We start from the raw sequence: 20,715 nt of genomic DNA, 5'->3' as shown, positions 1-20,715 counted from the left end.
TTTTTATTGTTGCTGATGGTGCGCACAGTCGGCACAGCCACAGAAACCCACAGACAGTCCGTTTACAGAGGAGGAAATACTTTCACAGATGAACGTGATTATGCAAATCTAACAACATGATGACCTTCTAAAAATATCATGGACTCAGTGAGGGATGACCAACAAACACACAAACATGTTGCAAAAGGTTTGGACACCCTGGTTTGAGGTGCGTTTGGTGCTTTTTAAAGGGAGTCTCAGCAGTTTGTGGGTTGTTGTGATTCACAGGAGTCCAGTGTAGCAGTTTGAAAACCTCAACAGAATATTTCCAAATTGATAAATGCATCGTTTTGTTGTGCTGATTAAAAAGTGTTATGAGATTAATAACGATTAATCACTGCAAAAGCATTAAATCTTACCAAGAATTTGTGAACTTTGTAGTGCAAATGTCTGAGCACACCTGAAACAAGACAAAACTGACGGACAAGCAACTTTTCAGCAAAATACGGGAGCTTGTTTTGAGTTAAACATCAATTAATTTGGATTAAAAAGTTCCATTGGCAGATAAATTCATTTACAACAAGACATTTTCCCATACGTGAAATAATCTGGCAGTGAAACTTGTACTTTTTAATCAATACTAAGAACATATTGATTAAAAAAGCTCCTATTTGGTACTGAAAAGTTAGTTTTGTTCTAGTGAACTGAGATATTTGCTCTAGAAACTAGACCAAAAATTTGGTAGGATTTTGTGTTATTGCAAGTTTGAAGTGATGTAAACCCAACCTAATGATAAGATATAAGACTGGTTGAAATACACTGTAAAACATTTGAGCCGCATTAGTTGTGTCTACTGTCTTCAACTCTTTAATTTAATAAATTTATCCAGTTTTAGATTTTGAACCTAAATGTGAGTTTGTGAAAGATAAACTTACAGCAGTAAGTTGTGTTAACTTTTTATCAATTTAGTCAAACCTCCAAGAGTTGAATAAACTGAGTTTTTAGGTTTGCACTTAAAAAACTGAAAGAAGAGAAAGACAGGAGTGGGAACTATTGTCAACTTGATATTGTGAGTAAAATAGTAGAGAAATGACAGTTCTTTTCTTGTGAAATAAGTATTTGGTTTAAATTGCAACATTAAGTTAAAACTCACAATTCAAGATTAATGAAGTTAAAAACAAAGTTTAGTCAACTTCTCTCTTGTTGTTAAATCAACTTCATGAACTTTAATTTCTGAGTTGAAACCAAAACTATTTTCTTGTGACTTAAATTGCATTTTCAAGGCAGCAGGTTGACTTTCATTTTCAAATAAACCACCTGTAAATGTTTCACAGTGTAGAAATATTCTCCCAATCTACTGTAAATCAAACTGACAGCCTCTGTGGTGCTTTCCTGTTTTCCTAATTGTTTAATTTAAAGGTGATCATATTCCCAGCATTACCATCTTAATGGTTGCCATGGGAACAAGATCAAGCTGTAAACATCTGGAGGTAAAAGACGATGTGTGAATTAAAGGTTTAGGAAATTGCTCCACTCTCCTAGAAAGCAAACGGGTAATATCGGTTTATCAACAACCTGTGATTAAAGTGGGTTGTCAGGATCATGTTGTCATAGAAACAAGTAAAAAAAAAAAGCATCTTTCTGAGGAGAAGCTGGTAGGCAGCGAGAGAAGAGAGCTGTGAGGATCCACACCTGCATCTTCCTCCCGGCCACCCGTCACTCAGCTGTCAGCCGTTTAAAAAAAATAAATAAGAACGAGACCGTCTGGCGGTGAACTGAGGGGTGGGAGTGTTTTTACTTGTTTAAGGGCACAAGCATGGTTTATGAAAGTGGGTAAAAAAAAAAAAAGCTCATTTACAGCTGCAAAATATTTCTTTAGTCACACAGTTTAAAGCAACGTATAAAAATGGAGCGTTAACACAGCTGCTCAATGATTTGAACAGCACCAGCAAGGCAAAACAAATCTCAAAAATATCATTTTTACACATAATAATCTGAAAAAAAGGGTGAAATCGATTTGTTTTCATCCGTCTTAAATCTTTTATAATCTGCAAATCCTGCAGGATTCATCCATCAGCTCTGACCATCTAAAGGGTGAAAATGTTGATCAATCTTCTCAAAACAGCTCAAGCTTTATCAGATTGGACAGAGGACATCTTGACTGCCATTTTAACCTTCGGCACCTCAGGTGGATTTAGACCTGGACTTTGACTAGGCTGCTAAGGATAAATTCACACCAATCAAACTCTAGTTTGTTTTCCTGCAAAGTCCGAGGTGTGAATAATACATATGTGAAAGCCAACCAAAGACCGCTCCAAAAGCAGAAGTGAATTACACCACATTGCATTCTGGGTAAATACAATCAAAAGGAATGCATGAGTTTAGCGCTAGCAGGAGAAATGGCTCATTGTCTTTTGTCAAGATGAAGTAGAAATCCTATAAAACCTGATCATTCTCCATTTCTGACTAAACTTCATGAACGAGGAAGTCACGCTCAGAGGCTTTTGTGTCGTTTTCTTCAGTGCAGCGCCACCACAGGCCAGGAGGGGAACCTCAAACAATCTTGTTAAAATAAATACAATGTGGTGTTGATGTGAAAAAATTTACAAAACTGGATTATGGCCACTTGTCTTTATTTTTTTTTCTAAGGAAAGCAATGACTTCTTCTCAGAATTGTGAGTTTTTCTTCAGAATTCTGACTTTTTTGTTAGAATTTTCACTTTTCTCAGAATTCTGACTTTAATCTCAAAATTCTAATATATATATATTTTTTTTAGAATTTTAAATTTTTTACTCAGAATTCTGACTTTTTAAATAACAAAATTGAAGTCAGAATAATTTTTTCGTCAGCGATCCTAACCCTGTCGCGTACCAAATGTGAAAAGGTCAGGCGGATCCGTGTTACAGCATCTCCTGATGTCATGAGGTGCATGCAGGGGGCTTGGCCCAGACGGCCTCCCTGACAAACTGAACAAATGCTGAGCGCCGCTGGAGCAAACGCACTTCTTCTTAAACACATATATAAAGAGCAAAGTCTGTGTTTCACAAGACGGGGACAACAACACTGTGGGAATCAACAGGCAGAGGTTAGCGGGTCACGCTGAATCACTTTCTCCCTGAGAACGTTGTGCCTCCAGTTCAGAGCTGTGGGAAAAGGGAGTTTATACAATTACATCACATTGATTTACGGGGGCCAGAGAAACGATGGGGAGAGGATGAAAACCGAGCTGCTTGGAGCGGCTCCAAAATGAAGTCCCTACAGAAACACAAGTCGATAGATTCAGGCCACAAAACATGACGGATCTGAGGCAGTTTGGGGGTCAGAGATGCATCGGCAGTACGACGATGAGAAAACGGTCTAAAAAGGTGCCTTTAAGACTTAAAGCAAGACGAAAAAAACGTGTAATAAACTAGAACAAACACAGGATCGTCTCTGTTGATTTACTTGAAGTCGTCTCAGCAGAAATGAAGACAGTTCTTGCCTGAGCAGATCCTGCTGATGCCAACTTTAGTAATTATTGGGCCGGTGATGAAACTGTGAGCAATTCAATCAGCCTCACCGCAAACATAAAGTTAAAAATAAACAGCCCGTGTAGTGCTGCACGCCTGTAAAACAAAGAGCTGGGATTTTCATGATGAAGGTTTAAGTCTGACCTGGCGTATTGTTTTAAGGCTGCTTGTAAAGCTTCAGCCCCAAAAGGCTTCCATCCAGACTGTTTTATGCATCTACTGAGAAGCTATTATGTAGGAGAGCATTGCTCTAATGCAGCGCGTGTTTTACTGATGTCAGAGGAAGGGGAAACAGACGGATTACCATAAAGACAAAGCAAAAATTAAATTGATCCCACACAACTGTATTCACATGCAAAGGCAACAAAAACCAACACGACTTTTGGCATTTGAAAATAAATTGCTTTTCCAAGTCGACAATCGCAAGTGGAAAAAAAAAAAATAACAAAAACAAAAACATTCTTGGTCCCAGACATCAAAAACTATTTATATTTCACCAGAAGAAATGCAACTTTTCCACAACTCTACACATATTTAGATAATTCAGTTGATGTAAAAATAATATTTTAAGGTTGTACATAAGTTTTAACCCCTTCATGCATAGCAGTCACTGCAGTGCAGCTCATTTAAAGCCAGTTTCTTGTGTTACTCATGGATTTTTATGTTATAAATGCACACGGACCACAATACACTGCCAACTACTGGCCATCTACTGCAAGTGCAGGAAAAGTTTGGTTAAATCCAACATGGCAGAGACTCAGGAACATCCAGTCCCTCCTTCTGCTGTAGCAGGTAAAAAACATCATGTGACCTCTAAAGACTAATACTACTGATGTGCTTTCTAAATAACTCGTGCTTAGAGGAAATTACAATCGATCACCTAGAAAAAAATCCTAGTTTTTTTTATTTTACAAAAAAAAAAAAATTCCACCTTTTTCATGCCTTAAAAAAATCAAAAACACTCTGGAAAAAAATAATGTCAAAGGATCATAATTCATGCACAGAAGGGTTGAAATGATTACGATATAAAATGTTAGATTATTTTTCCTCCTGGATGATGAACGTTTAAATAAAAGCCGGTTTGTATTCGGTACCACAGGCTGAAGAACTGCAGTGGGAGATACGTCTTTCTCTCTTTCGTTTCTTTCAAAATCTCCAGCTGTCAGTAACGTCTCCAGCTTCTTGGAAGAACAACAGACCGGCAGTTTGAGCCAAAAGCAACAGAATAAGTGCAGAGAACTGGAGAGCGGGCTGAATACTTGAAGTGGGTGTTTTAACAAGCTCACAGAACCGACTGCATGGTCGTCGTCGACGCTCCTCCAGATACAGCTTCAGGAACTGCAGACATGTGCTCTTTATTAAATAAATAGTGAGGTGTCCATTTTTCAAACTGGAGTAACGCTGCGCTTCCAGCTTGGATTGTTTTCCTGGTGTTATGGTTTCTCTGTGTGGCAGAAATCAGCTCCAGGTTTAGGAATCAAACAGATCCATCTGAGTAAATGTCTGTTCTGTCATTTGTCTCGCTCAAACAGCAGCTTGGATGAGCGAGCTGGATGATTTTTTAATGCATCTCTTCATAGTTGTGAAGCCAAAAGAACATCAACTCAGTTGGGGGGGAGTGCAAAAAGAAAAACAGCAACAAAATTACTTTGGCTTCGGCATCCGAGCATTTCATCTGGGATCTGCGTCCTGCCAAGTGTTATTGGGAAACATAATCTGAGCCCATTTCTCACAGGTGCACGCGTTTGGAGGCATTCCCAAAGTGAGCGTTTGCTTCGGGAAACACTTCCGAGAAGCAGAGACAGGTGGCCGCCGGCGTGAAGCTGGACGACTCGACACCTGGTGCAGGTGAGAAATCAGCAGGAAGGCGGCCAGGATCACCTGATGTTCTGCTGGGTTTTTTTTAACCTTCCTTTTAGTTTTATTATCAACTTAAATCAATCACCACAGCAGCCAAATTAGATTCAGCGAGTGGGGACACCTGTGGGTGCTGCGCAGCCTCTGATAAACGCGCGCCGGAGCAAAAGTCTGGGCTCTAAAGCGTTTCGTGATAAAACCAAACTCCTTTAATAAACATCAAATGGTTTATTAAAGGCTGGATGCGTTTCCAGTGCAGTGGATTCTATTTACTGCGCGCTTCAAAGGAAAGAGCGCCCAGAGAATTGTGGATTAAGTGAAAAAAAGGAACAGACTTCACAGTTCGAATGCATTCCCTCCAAAAGCTATTAGGAAAGAAAATGAACTGCATCACTTGTTGGAAAACCGCAGTTCTTTGAGGAGGTTTGAAAGAGGGAGCTGAGATGCGAGTGCACTGCCTCCTTGCACGCTAATGGCATGGTTTGCTTGTGGCTGCAACACTTGGGCTGGCGCTGACCGACTGTTTGCCCAAAGGACAGAGGCCGTGTTTTAGTGCGCTGACCCGCGAACGCCGTCTGGAGTGCCGCGCTTTCAGAACGAGCGGAAGGTTAAAAATTTCATGAGCCACCATCAAAAAAGCATGAAGCAGCGTGCCACTCTGCGTTTCTGTCGAATTGTTTTCCCCTGCGAGAAGCGAAGAGGAAAAAGAAAAAAGAAAAACCCCACAGAGCATCTTTTGTTAAAAGGCTCTTATTTAATCAGACTATTCAGATAAAATAATTCTTGAACATTTAAAAGCATGTCCTGAGTTTGTCCCAGATGCTCTCAGCGATCTGAACAAAAATCTCCCAGCATCCCTGGAGGTCACATGGGGCGTCTCATCTGACTCCACCACGACCCTGCAAGTTCCTCATCACATGCAATCTGAGGCGAAGCTCTGGAAAAGACGGAAAACAGCAAAGACACGCATGCACGCATGTATGCACACACACACGCACACACACACACACACACACACGCACACACACACACGCACACACGCACACACGCACGCACACGCGCACGCACACACGCACACACACACACACACACGCTGCTACCAATTCATATCCACTAAAAGTCCTCAGTTCGGATCCTTAACGGTTTTAACTGAAGGACACTGCAAACACACAATCTAAAATCTCTACTCCAAATATCTTAGTTGACTTGAAATAAAACAAAACCAACTTACAAGTAACTTTTCAGAAACAAATAGGAGCTTGTTTTAAGTCAATAACTGACAGTGAAATAACCTGCCAGTGGAGATAGTATTTTTTTAAATCAATATTAAGCCATTATTGATCTAAAATAAGTTTATCTGCTGAAGTTAGCTGTTTTGTTTTATTTCAAGTGCACTAAGATATTTACAACTAAACCAAAAATACTTGGTGAGATTTTGTGTTTTTGCAGTGAAGAGATGTTGGTGTAGGTTTAAAAGCAAGTTGAACATTTTTACACGACTCTAAGGGTGGATCAAACCAGAGCTGATTTCTGATTTCAATGGATTTTTTCTCCATTTCTTTTCTAAAAAAGAAATTACTAATTACTTTTTAAAAAGTGGCTTTTATTTCAATCTTCCATTCTGAGTTGCATGATGAGATATCAGGGCCAGACCACAAGGACATTTGTTAAATTATAATTATATAGCCACAATGTTGGCAGAATAAAGACACAAATTTATCGGAGTGCCTTAAAATTGAGGGGGAAAAAATAATTAATTTCACTTTTCACTTATAACATGGGAAAAATGTCCTGTTATATGTGAAATAATCTGCCTATAGACTTGGTACTTTTCCATCAACTTTAAGAAATTGACTTCAAACCAGCTCATACATCCAGCCTGAGTTACTTTTAAATTAGTTTTATTTCAAGTGAACTGAGATATCTGCACTGGAAACTAGACCAAAAATACTTCGTAAGATTTTATGTTTTTAGTGAATTCATCATTTTATATTTTCATTTCTGAGAACTAAAGAAGGGATTTTATACTGTCATCCAAGTTGTTTTTTTTTCCTCTGATCAAATTTACTGCACATAAAAGACTGAGTTCTTACAAACAGCATTAGCCTTAAGGTTCTTAGTTCCTAAGAACTAAGTTCCTTAGTTCCTACTAACTTAATCAAGTTAAAAGAGATGAAAAAAACAAGACGACGGCTCCACAGGAACGTAAAAAAAAAAAACATTCAAAATATTCTCTAAACTGATTGTCGTATCAACCTTCCAGAACCTCTCAGGTCTTCTGGTTCTGCTCTGCATCCAGAGCCAGAACCAAACATGGAGAAGCAGCATTCAGCTTCTATGCACCACGGATCTGGAACAAACTGCCAGAAAACTGCAAAACAGCCGAAACACTGAGATCCTTCAAATCCAGACTAAAAGCCCAGAAACGTCAACAATCAGATGTTCAACGACAGGAAAATGTTTAAACTACTGACCGTTTCACGACTTTGTAGTTTATGATGCAAAGCTCTTTGAGACGTTGCTGCTGAAATGTGTTACACAAACAAAACTGATTTGATTTTAAAGTGTTATGGTGATAAGTCATTGAGCAATTTGTAATCCAACACCATTTAAAGTCTATTCTCTGAGCACATCTACTCTGAGAGCTTGTTTTCGAAGTGTCAGGTAAAAACATAAACCTGAAAGTCTAAGTGGGATCATTAGTCTCCTTCTCTCCCCCAGATCCTCCAGATCAAGGCTGCAACCTGAGGAGGGACAAACTCTGATCTGTGCCTCTGGTTCTGTTGATCCAACAAAGCAGCCCATGTGCGTATCAGACCTGTGGCAAGTCTCACTTTGTGGGAGGGACCGCGGCTTCGCTGCAGGGAGCCGTGCCGTGGACGAGGTGTGTGGGCTACAAAGGCAGCAGAGAAACGCAGCAGGCCCAGAGGAAGGAAAATTCAGAGCCTTTTTATAGCTGCTTACCGACTCCAAGCCGCATGGCAACACACGCAAACACAAACGCACATTATAAGTTAGAATAAAATTAGCCCAATTACATCTGCTGAGGTTTGAAATATTCACTTTCAATTAAAAACGGTCATGTCTTAAAACATGCAGCACAGATTGGGAGTTTTAAATAGAAAAGCTCGCCGGTTCCAGTTGTGTTTCACCCCCAGGCTGTGTGTGTGGGGGGGGGGATCGTTATCACTGCCTGAGACATTAAAGTGTTATTAACCAGGCAGGATGCACCGCGAGTCATCCTGGAAATAAATCCCTCAGAAGGACGAGTGGAGAAAGTTAATAAAGCTGCATCATTTATTCACAGCCCCTGTCCTCACCGTGTCTGCAGCTGATTCATGTCGCAACTAAATGTTTGCAGAAGAAACAAAATAACGGGTAAACATCTAGCATCAACCTGCATTTCCTTTGTACACGGAGATAACGACCTCGTTTAAAGAGTTCAGATCCCAAACTGCAGCAAAGAGTGAGACATGAAGTGAAATTTACCATTTTCTGAATTATCTGATGACCAGACAGAGTTCAGAAGAACTGTCAGAGTAAGAGCAGCGATACTTCGACATATTTCTACTCAAGTAAAGTAAAAAGCATCCAAGAAGTGACTCGAGTAAGAGTAAAAAAGTATTTGGTGAAAAGTCTACTCACAATATCAATCATTTAATATTTAAAGATTACACAAGAAGAAGAACCAAATTATAAAGATAAGTGGAAATGTTGGTATTTTAAAGACAGAAACTGCAATAATTCATAGAAATTATGAAAAATAACAAAATCGGGCAAAAGATAATTTTTCCAAATCAGTTTTTTTAATATAAAACTTATTAAACTTTGTCTGTTTCTGGTGAATTTTGTTTGTTTTTCATTCAGTGGGAAGAAAATCCAGAAATTTTACTGAAGCAGAGATACTTCAAAATAAAATTACTCAAGTAAAATTAAAAGTACAGGGGAGCAAAAATACACATAAAAGAAAATATTTTCAAAAAAGTTACTCAAGTCAATGTAAATAGTTACAGCAGCACTTCCATATTCATGGTTAGTGTTATTTCAGACAGGAATGTGGAGGAGAGTCCAGGCAGGGAGGGACAAAGAGAAAATGTTGGACCCAGTTACGGCTGATGCAACAGTAAAAAGCCAGAAGCTTGGACAGAGCCCCAATTTATGTGAAAAACGCTCGAGTCAGGAGAGGAGCGACGCTCTGGGCCCGGTGAGTCACAGCGAGAGTAAAAACGGCTCAAAGCCAAGCAGCGCGCCGGTGCCATCCCTCACAAACAGCCAGACAACATCAGCACAATGTGACACAAAAATGTTCATTATCCACCCATAAACCTTATTATTTTGATCCGGGCTGCACAGTGGCGCAGTTCTGGGTTCGATTCCCAGCCTGGGTCTTTCTGCATGGAGTTTGCATGTTCTCCCTGTGCATGTGTGGGTTTTCTCCGGGTACTCCCGTTTCCTCCCACAGTCCAAAAACATTGGCCTCTCCAAATTGCCCCTAGGTGTGAGTGTGTGTGTGCATGGTTGTGTGTCTCTGTGTTGCCCTGCGACAGACTGGCGACCTGTCCAGGTGACCCCGCCTTTCGCCTGGAACGTTAGCTGGAGAGGAACCAGCACCTCCTGACCCCACTGAGGGACAAGGGTGTAAAGAAAATGGGTGGATGGATTATTTTGATCCAGGTTTTGGGGGGAAATAGATTGTGCTTACATTTACAATACACTATAAAGTCGATCTCGCCATATTTTTTAACCAAATGTAGGATTTACAGACTATAAAGCAACAAAACAGAAAACAAAAAAGGCAATGTTCATTTTGTTCAATGCAAGAAGTTTTAGAGCATTAAAGTTCATCAGAGACGGACAAGGAGCCGAGTACAGAGAGCTGAGTTTCCCTTTGGATTAATAAAGGATCTCTGCATTGAAGTAAATTGAATATGATACTTTTTTGCACATATATTTGCTGTTGACATATTTTTCAACAACAGACAGTATGCTCTTGTCTTTGAAAGCATCAGCAGCAGATTTTGACCCCGATATGAAATGATAGGCGTTTATAAGGACTTAAGAAGCGTTGAATTGCATGAATCCTCCAGTGTCATTTTATGACCAGGATCGTCACAAAATCTTTGATAAATCTTTGATCAGGATCGCTAAACGACACCTCTGAATTTTGCTTCCAAAGATCGAGCTGCGTCTCCAGCCGCATCTGGTTGGACAGGAAGTTAGCCAACACACTGCTGCAAACGGCGCATCAGTGAAAAACTGTTTATGATGTCTGATTAAAACTATTTAAATCATAAACTGTTGGAGATCATCTCATGGTGAATTAGCGGCTAGCTGCTTGAGTTCAGCGGCAGGGCAAATTTGAAACACGTTGGACAGGAAGCAGAAGCTTGAGATCACATTAGTGCCAGCAAAGACTCGCCTGGATGTGCAGGAGACCCGTCAAGTTCAGCATCGATGCAGCGTCGCAGTTTCTACTGTTTCTTTTTTGGCAGGGCAACAATGAACAGAGACTAAAGAAAACATGCAGAAAGGGAGACTTTCATGCCCAGAAAAGCTTAAAACTCTATTTATGCATTGCATTGTTTGTTTAGCTCAGTGGTTCCCAAACTTTTTCTTCTGTCTGTGCATACAGAAGTTTACAGTAAAGAAGCTAAAAAGCCAACTCCAAGCCTTTTCTTTTTTAATCTCATTAGACTGGGATTTCCATGTACGCTTTTTAAGATCCAGAGTCCAATGAAATAACAGTCACTATTTATCTTCTTCACCTTCACCAAAAAAGAGAAGTAAAAACTCAGCATGAGGTGCATCCAGAGTTGTTCTAGGTGGTTTTAGCTTATTCAGACATGTGTTAATAACCAAGAACTAAACTACTGAGGCTGTAGTGAATCCAGGAAACTATATTATTGATTCTGCAGACAGATTTTCCCTTCTCAGTCAGTTCATAAGCAGAGCACAAGCCTCCATATTGGGTAATAAATAAATCATGTGACAATGGAAACCAGTTAATGTATGCAACAAAGACGAGCAAGAAGCAACTCCTAATAGGGCCTTGAATATTGAAGGCCGAGTGTTAAGCAGTGCAGAAAACAAATAAGAACAATGACATGAGAAGCTTTTTCCTGCACATTGTTTCACCTCTGGGTTTAGAAGGATGCAAACTTTAGCAAAAACATTCAAAATTTTGCAAAGAAATCAATTTCTACCTTTAAATCTCAAACTTTTTCAGGCAAAGGACCACTTATCCCATTTAACAAACACTCAACTGGAAATTCCCCCAACAATAACACAACAAATTAAAGTATTAGTCTCGTAACGTGTTGTCTTGTTCCTCCTAATGTGAAGGGTGGCACTGTTATATAAATGTGGCTAGCCACAAAAAAACCATGAAGCGTTTTGAGTTTTTCACAGTATGGATTCTAAGCTTTCCAATCATAGAAAACACATCAAAAAAGCTCCTGACTATAACTGTTGCTGCCATTTTTAATTTAGAAGCATAATAAAAGGAAAACAGACTTGAGTTGTTTTGGAAAAAACAAACATTATCCTTCAGCCAGGAGGTAGTCCAACATAAATAATCTTATTTTTGGTGTTTAGATGCAGTTAGTCAGCGCGGGGCGCAGCTCTGTTCTCCGCCTACAGAACCCAGCACAGCTTTGTATCGTAACAGTGTTCAGAAACAACGATTCTGCAGCTCATCCTCACAAACTTTCCACTGGTATCTTCAGGTTTTCTTTTTAGTAACCCGGTCTTAAGCCATTTATCCGTTATTATTTTCAAACACAATCCTCTGGTAAGCTAACTATAGCGTCGCACTTTGAGCTCACGTCTTGGCAAACAAACGGTTGTTTACATGCAGCAGCTGGAGGACCACAGTTTGAGAAAACTGCTTTAAATCATTAAAGGGACCAGATGGAACGTGGTTTACTCTCTGCAGCGCCCAAACTTCAGCGCCATTCAGTGCATCAGAGCCACAGCTGGGTAGTAACTAGTTACATTTACTTGAGTCAATGTGAATGTCAAATGTATTTATATACCACTTTTAAAAAAAACTGCACCAAAGTACAAAAAGGATAACACAAAAGATTAAGTTCATGAAAACAGAAAGAGGAAGAAAAAAAAAGTACTTAGCACTGAGTAACTTTTTTGAAAACAATATGTACTTTTAGGAGTATTTTTTCCATGTTGTACTTTTTACTTTTACTCGAGTAATTTTATTATGAGTAAATTTTCTACCCAGTGAATGAAAAACAAACATGTTGTAACCAAAACTTCACAGACACACCTGCAGCTTTTGTTAAAGTTTCATAAGTTTTTTTTTTAATTGGCAGGAACTGATTTGGGAAAAAATATTTTGCCCAATTTTGTTCATTTTTGCTACCTAAATTAATTCTTGTCATTTTTTCCCATAAATTGCCAAAATTTCCAGTTGACTTTATATTCTGGTACATCTGATGATGTAATTTTTAAATATCAAATGATTCATAATTTGATTAGTTTCTCAGGACTTGAGTTTACTTTTTACCAAATACGTTTTTGGATAGCTACTTTTTACCTGAGTAAAAACATGTTTGCTGCTCTTACTGGAGTGTAATTTCTGGGTCGTCTCTGATCAGAGCTCCTGAAGCCGGGCAGGTAACCCCCTCCTCCCCCCCACACGTCAGACCCGTGTCACGAATCCCGACAGCTGGCCCGCTTTAAGCCCCTCGCAGAGCTTTGAATACATCTTGGGGATGAAAAGAGCATGAGGTGATGAAGAATCCTTACGGGAAAAACCCTGAGATTTACCGAGCGCGCTCGCTCTGTGCAGTGACCTCAGCCTTTAATGGATACCTGTGTAAACTGGTTTATTAGTTCTGGAAAAAATACGTAAAGGAAAATATGGCTGTGGGGAAACTTCGAGATCGTTCGTCGCATCCTGAGATGGAGCCGAGCGTTCCTCCCCCCACCGGAGCCGAACCCTAAGCCTATTGGAGGGTCCGCTATCTCCCGCCGCAGCTTGTCGAATACATACCTTTTACCTCATTACCTGCTCAGCCCAGCCGTTATTAAGGGGAAAAGGCGTGAATGCGAGATAAGCACAAGGAATTCTTGGGCTGAGCACAAACAGCCATCCTGCTTCCTCCTGATAAAAAGGAAGCGAGGCCCCTCAGCTTCCTGCCCCCTGTGAACTCTGGAGCTGCCCCGTGTTTGGGTCACTCAGCTTCCAGACCCTCATGGAGACAAGCAGCGGATAAAGATTTACGTGGAAGCCTAGATATGTTCTAAAACAGATTATAAAAGCAGAAGTCCTGCAGTGTGTAAGATTTGTCCAAAATGCTTCAACTGCTCAAGGGTCCAACATTTAAATCAAAAAATAAAATCCTTCATGTACAGATGAAACCAGATATTTATATCCTGTATTTAATTTTTTCTATTTACGTGACTTTATTTATTTTTTATAATTGCCAACGCAGCATTTTTTTCAGATTTTGTTACAACTGCAGAAAACTCCTGCGACTCTGACATATTGTCAGAAACATTTGAATCGTTTAACCAGTAAACCTCTAGGTAGACGGACTTTCTTCTGTTTACATGCTTCCTAAAATCCTTTGAATAAGTCTGTCATTAAAATCTCCCCTAAAGTTTGGAAATAAATTATTTTAGAAGGAAGTTAAAAACAGGAAGGAAGACATTAAGGAGGTTTCTGCGAACGGAGGACGAGACATGTGAGGGAGAAAAGGAGCCGGGAGAAACTCTCTCTGAGCTCTGAGCGAAGGCGAGTAAATGAAAAGCTCACAGATAAGATGGTGCCAGGATAACGTCTGTGGTCGATCTCATTTGAGATGTGCTCACATTTCAGCCAAACACACAAAGGCTCCAACGGCAGCAATGAAAATGATCTATACTCACACGGCTGATAAATGCCTGAGTGAAGCACTGACACGTTTTATGGAAGACTATTATTTCAGGCATGTCAGCTAATGAGGGTAATGGAGGCAAACACACAGGCTGGTTTACAGTAGCGCGACTGTGGCAGAGTTTGGTGGATGATTTTACCTGTTGATGCTGATTTAAAAGTCCAACGTGTTTAATTTGAGGTATCAGTAATAATTTGCACTAGAAGAAGAGGCGACGTCACACTGTGTGAGTAGGAGAGCCGTTAACTAGTGATTATGACTCAGTCTTGCTCTCTCTTGCATTCTCTCCATACAATCAACTGCAAACATGCCTCTACATGTCAAAAAATACATTTTCCTTGTAAATAGCTTCTTACATCAATGTGCTTCCTTCAATTTTAGTGGAGTTTGGTTGTGGTGTATTCTCTGATCTGTAAAATATCAAGTTTTTGAGTTTTCAATCTGTCAATGAAACTAAAAATTGTAACTTTCCAGTAACTAGACGACTTCACTGCAAAAATACAAAATCTTACCAAGTATTTTTGGTCAAGTTTCCAATGCAAATATCTTAGTTCACTTGAAATAAGACAAAACTAACTTAAAAGTAACTTTTCAACAAAGTACAAGTTTTAAGTCAATAATTTCTTAATATTGATGAAAAAAATACTAGTTCCACAGGCAGATTATTTCACTTATGCCACTATCAACGGGCACTTTGCGGTTACCTAGCAACCCCAGCCAAGCCCAGGACGTCACCTAGCAACCAAGAACTAGTTCCACATTTTCCACTTATTATAAGTGAACTAATCTGCCAATGGAATAAGTATTTTTCATCAATATTAAGAAATTATTGACAAACACCTGTATTGTTGCTGAAAAGTTACTTGTAAGTCAGTTTCGTCTTACTTCAAGTCAACTAAGATATTTGCACTAGAAACTAGACTAAGTTATTTTGCTGTTATTTAATTTCTTCCAATAATTTTTACACTTTTTACTCTAATTTGAGTTTTTGTCGCTATTGTTTATATGCTTATAAGATCTATTAATCTGCTGTAAGATCTGAAAATCTTGTTTACTTTTTGATTAAGTGGTGGCAAATTGATCTGGTAAATTGATGGAAGATGCATGGTAAGATTTTGTGGTTCTGCAGTGTTCTCAGGGAAACTCTAGTATGTTGACAAACTGTTGTAGCTCCACTATGGCAGCCCAGAGGATCCTGCAGGGGACGGTGAGGGGAGCTGAAAAGCTCTTTAGTGTCCCTGCCTTCTGTTTATATTCAAACCCTCAAACCTTTTGAACTGCTGTCATCAAACAGTACTGCAACATTAAAATAGAGAACTGCTTCCAGTGTAAATAAATATGCTGAAATTGCTGTTATTTAATTTCTTCCAATAATTTTTACACTTTTTACTCTAATTTGAGTTTTTGTCGCTATTGTTTATATGCTTGTAAGATCTATTAGTCTGCTGTAAGATCTGAAAATCTTGTTTACTTTTATATTAAGTGATGGTAAATTGATCTGGTAAATTGATGGAAGATGCATGACAACATGCAACATAAAAACAGACACCATTTAAATCAAGGCAGCAAAGTTTTTCCCTTTAAAGACATTCTTTGGACTGTTTCAGACACAAACCCTTCCTGTGTAGCTCTGCTGTGTGCAGACCAAAGGGTGAACATAAACAAACAACTTAAATCAACTTTTTAGGCAGTTGCCCGACAACGCCAAAGCTTTGATAAATAAAGAAAAGCGCTGCCGCATCGAAGCGCTCAAGCTGCAGTATCAGACCTTGCACATCTCTTGGCTCCTGTACAGCTGATGAAAAACACACCTTTCAGAGAGTAAATTATTTCTGCCAGCTGAAAAGCAAATTTCATTTTCTCCTGTCTCTCGACAACAAAGATGCTGAAGCCATTACGGGCCAAGGCGTGTGCACCACACACATTAAATGAAGGGTCCTCTTGCAATCGAGAAAAAAGAAAAAAAAAAAAAGCTATTTTCTCATTGAGCCAATAGACACTCCGTTTAGTTGTGGCTCTCTGTGGATTACTGCTGCTGTAGAGCAGAGAGGATGATTCAGGGAGAAAGCGAACAGAGCGCTGACCCTGTCTTGTTTTCCCTACACATTTCTGGTGCTCCAAAGGCTTCGGTGTGAATATAGACGTCCTCTGCAAGTCGGATGAGAGAGGATGTGCAAAGTTTCTAATGCAAATATCTTAGTTTGCTGGAAATAAGACCAAACTAACTTATTTAACAAGCTTAAAAAACACCAGAATAGTTTTTGGCTATTAGTTCATGTTTTTGTTGTCTGGAAAATGAGTCATTTCTAAAACCTCCTGAGCAACTGCCTCTCACCTAGCAACCCCAGCCCGTTACCTAGCAACCCCAGGGAAGCCCAGCCCGTTACCTAGCAACCAAGGCAGAGGTCTAGCATGTTTAGTCACACAGCAAAACACAAAATCTTACCAAGTATTTTTAGTTTCTACTGCAAATATCTTAGTTTGCTTGAAATAAGACAAAAATAACTTACAAGTATTTTTCAGCAAGATATAGCAGCTCATTTTATGTCAATAATTTCTTAGTATTGATGAAAAAATACTGGTTCCACTGGCAAAATTATTTCACTAACATGTCTTGTTATAACAAGACATTTTTCCATTGTTTTAAGTGAAAGAATTAGCCAATAGAACCAGAATTTTTTTTCATTAATATTAAGGAGTTATGGATTTAAAATAAGCTCCTATAACTTGCTTGTCTTATTTCAAGTGAACTAAGATATTTGAACTAAAAATTACACTGTTTATTTATGGTAAATTAGTCTCTAATTTATGCTGGTAAAATACCAGCATAATTTTACTGTATATAAAATATTTGGTAAAATATTCCATATTTTACCAAATATGGTAAAAATATTACCCTTACCAATATTTTACCATTATTGGTAAAATAATGGTATTTATTATACCAAAAGAGAGTAAAACACTCTCTTTTGTATATTTTACAGAAGATAATTTTACCAAATTTCTCAGAATTTTACCATATTTATACGGTAAGATTTCGTCAACCACAGCTGCCGGTATTTTACTGTAAATTAGAGACATTTTTTCTTTACACTGTAGACCAAAAGCACTTGGTAAGATTCTGTGTTTTTGCAGTGGAGTCAGGAGTAACAGAAGACAAAGTGGAAACAAGGAAAGAAAGCTGAGAGAGGATCTGGTTAAGTCGCGTCAAATGTCCTGCCAGAGAGAGAGATCCACCTCATCTGCAATCATGCCAGCTGAAGAAGGAAAAAAGTGGAGAAATGACGCCGAAAGGAGAGACCACTGGCTGATTAACGTCAGGCCTTTAAAGCTGTGCCAGGTCAGGTGGTGTCACGGCTTCTTCAGCTGCCAGGCTGGCTCACACAGACCTGGATGAAACGGCAGCTTTGAACTCATCACATCCTGACGATGTGTTTCTGTTTCATTGTAATGTAAATGGTAAATCAAAAGCAGCATATTAACAGGGATACTATTAACACCTTAGGTGTTGTGTGTGGGCGGGTGGAGAGAAAAAGCCCCACTGGAATCAACTGAAATGTTGAACCGTTTAATTACAGCCTTCTTTGTCGCCGTTATAAATTTCTGCACCAGTTCACTAATGCAGCTGTTGATGTTTACTGTGTAAAAACTATTTCTTTTTCCATATATATTCTTTTAACAAACGGAGGAGAGAAAAGCTGCAGGCAGAGTCTAGTCATCCGTGTTGGCAGCTGCTCCAAACACATCAATTCAACTGTTTCTTTATCTTTTCCCCTTTACTTGACAAAGCAATTGTTCTCCCGCAACATGGTGAACAAGCAGATCTCTGTTTTCTTTCTGTCTCCACCAACCTCTTTTTACTTGGTTAGGAATAATGATATTAGACTAAAGAATAGCAGAGAACAGAAGGAAGCAGAGCTCCTCTCTCATTATGATGCGTGAGTGCAGCAGCGCTGACAGTCTGTCTGTCTGTCTGTCTGTCTGTCGGTCAGTGTGTCCAAACGGACTGGCTGTGATGTGATTCTCCTCTCTTCTGACATGCAAACCTCAGGGAGCTGCAGGGCCCCAACTCCAGGCGCACGCCCATGGACAGTGCTGTGTGTTAATGAGTCCCTCGGAGACAATCTCCTGGGGCAAAATGTGATTAGATCCAGATTCCTAGCAGTTACTGTAACCAGACTAAATGCTTGAGTGGAATATAGAAATATCACTGTTTTACCCTGACGAAAACAGGGAGAAGTTAATAAATAAAATTGGGGGTAATAATTGGAATTGGACACATTTTGATCAGCATTTTGGTCATAAAATACATAAAATAAAACAGCTGATAGGTATTTGAATAAATTAAATTCAACCAATTTTGAGCAAAACTGGTTAAATTGTAGGTAATTAACTCAGCTTCACGTTAAAAAGAAACATATAGGAACTGGGACATGATTATGTGATAAAATGCTGAACGTTTCTAAATTTGTCCTCAGCTGGCATGTAAAGGTTCCCAGCAAACTTGACGTTAGCATTGGCGTTGTCGTTAACTACAAGTTAAAGCTCAACACCAATACATTAAATCTATTTTAACAAGATGGCTTGCAGGCCTTTCAGCTATCCTAACATAACGACAGCAGATTAGGTTCTGTTCATTGGTAATAATTGCCTCAGGGTTGAGAACCAAAGCTTGCTAGATATTTTTGCTTTAGCAGTAGCATTGTTGCTAACCCACTTCAAGTTTTTTAAATCCATTCTTACAAGTTATTAAAACTTTTCTATCCCCTGAAAACCATTTTTAAACTCTACTACTAGTGCTAGCATTGTTGCTGTGGAAACTTGTGGTGAATGTGGATCAGTGGTGGGATAGCTGTCTGGTAATTGGAAGGTTGTAGGTTTGATTCCAGCCTCCTGTGACATGTTGACATTAAGGTACTAAACCCAAAATTAGCATATATGGACCTGTGTATCAAAGTGTGTTGGGACAGACATGCTTTGAGCGAGTGCAAATTCGGTCCAAGAAACATGATACAAGTTTAAATTCAAAAGCTTTCCAAATTAAATATAAACTCTTAATTAGTTGATATGATGATTCATAAACCCTTAATGTTCTCTGTTAGACACAGTGTAGCTAATTGTTGACTAAACCATTAGTACTGAAATTATTTTCATACTTTTGTTTTGCATTGTATTCTGAATTTGAACTTTGTGTTAGTTCCTTAAAATAAAGCGGCTTTGGACACTTGGATAAGTCACATGTCTGATGTTTAATAAGTGACTCTGTCCTTAAAAGTATTGACTTTCTCTCTCTTTCCTCACAGGACGCATTGTACTCGCTTCAGCGGAGATCTGACAAGACAGAGGGGAAGAGGCAGCGGAGGTTTTTGGATGATGCATCCCTCTGATTAATGCAAACTGACAGTGAAGTTCTGCCCTGCAGCAAAGGTAGCGCCGTCAGAGGCATCCATCTGGTGACCCCCCACGTCCCGGCAGACAGCCTCTTCGGGTTGGGGCTGATCCGCCGTGGGAAGGGTGCCAGCTTGGAGACGGAAGCAGGGCACGGCGCTCCGCTCCGGACCGGACCGGAGCGGAGCGCCTCCTGCCCGGGTTCTCACCACGCAGAAACACCGAGTTTACGGTAAAACGGGAAGGATAAGTAGAAGAAACGCGATTTGAACTGAGTCTGTACGGACCCGAAACATTCATGTAGAGCTATTTTTTATTAACCAACTATTCATTTCGTCACTTTTTTCAGCAAGTCATTGAAGGTGGGGGGAAAGACGCAACTTGTTCCAACAAAGTACGAGAAAGAATCCCCTTTAAATTCTCAGAAGCATTAAACTTTAAACTCAGAAACAGGGAGCCGTTTCTTACCTCAAGGCGCAGCCGAACCTCAGTCTGTCTGTGGCGACCCGCTTCTCCTCAGAAAACCTCAGTAAAGACGCGACGTGGTTCTGGATGCTCCTGTTCGCCAAAACACAAAGTGCTGGTCAGAGTGGATGTCCACCGGAGAGAGTCATGCCCGACCAGCTAATGCAAAGTCCACCGATCCACTCCTGCGAGCCCGCAGCTGCGACTGGAGGCAGCAAACAGTTTGTTGGAGTCAGCGGAGGCTGAGCGGCTGATCCAGGAGCAGCCGGTCCGGATCCGGAGGGCGGAGACTCTGCGGCAGCGGACACGCCTTCAGCCGAACCGCACACTTTATGTGAGCAGCGCTGGGCAGTAGCAACTGGCAGTTACATTTACATTTACTTTTACTCGAGTAACTTTTTTGAAGAAATTGACTTCTAGGAGTATTTTTACCACGCTGTACTGTCACTTGAGTAATTTTATTATAAAGCATCTCTCCTCTTGCTAGAGTAAAAATTTCTGGATAACCAGAAATTCACTAAAAACCTGCAGTTTCTGTTAAAGTTTCATGAGTTTTTTTAATGGAAGAAACTGATTTGGAGTAATTACTTTTGCCCGATTTTGTTATTTTTATTACTTT

At 39.7% G+C, this 20,715-nt stretch overlaps 1 protein-coding gene across 1 annotated transcript in view; it reads right to left on the bottom strand.

The window, feature by feature from the left end:
* The window catches only part of tspan18b (tetraspanin 18b), a 60,936-nt gene extending 40,584 nt beyond the window's left edge, over positions 1-20,352 (bottom strand). Inside the window, exon 1 of the mRNA XM_014983789.2 lies at positions 20,100-20,352. The gene's annotated coding sequence lies outside the window, so the exon portion shown is untranslated. The remainder of the gene's footprint in view (positions 1-20,099) is intronic.
* Positions 20,353-20,715: the final 363 nt, after the last annotated feature.

The sequence above is a fragment of the Poecilia mexicana genome, unplaced genomic scaffold, assembly GCF_051168715.1.
Source record: "Poecilia mexicana isolate PSO_F unplaced genomic scaffold, ASM5116871v1 scaffold_6, whole genome shotgun sequence".
NCBI lineage: Eukaryota > Metazoa > Chordata > Actinopteri > Cyprinodontiformes > Poeciliidae > Poecilia > Poecilia mexicana.
This window is presented reverse-complemented; position numbering and strand designations above follow the sequence as displayed.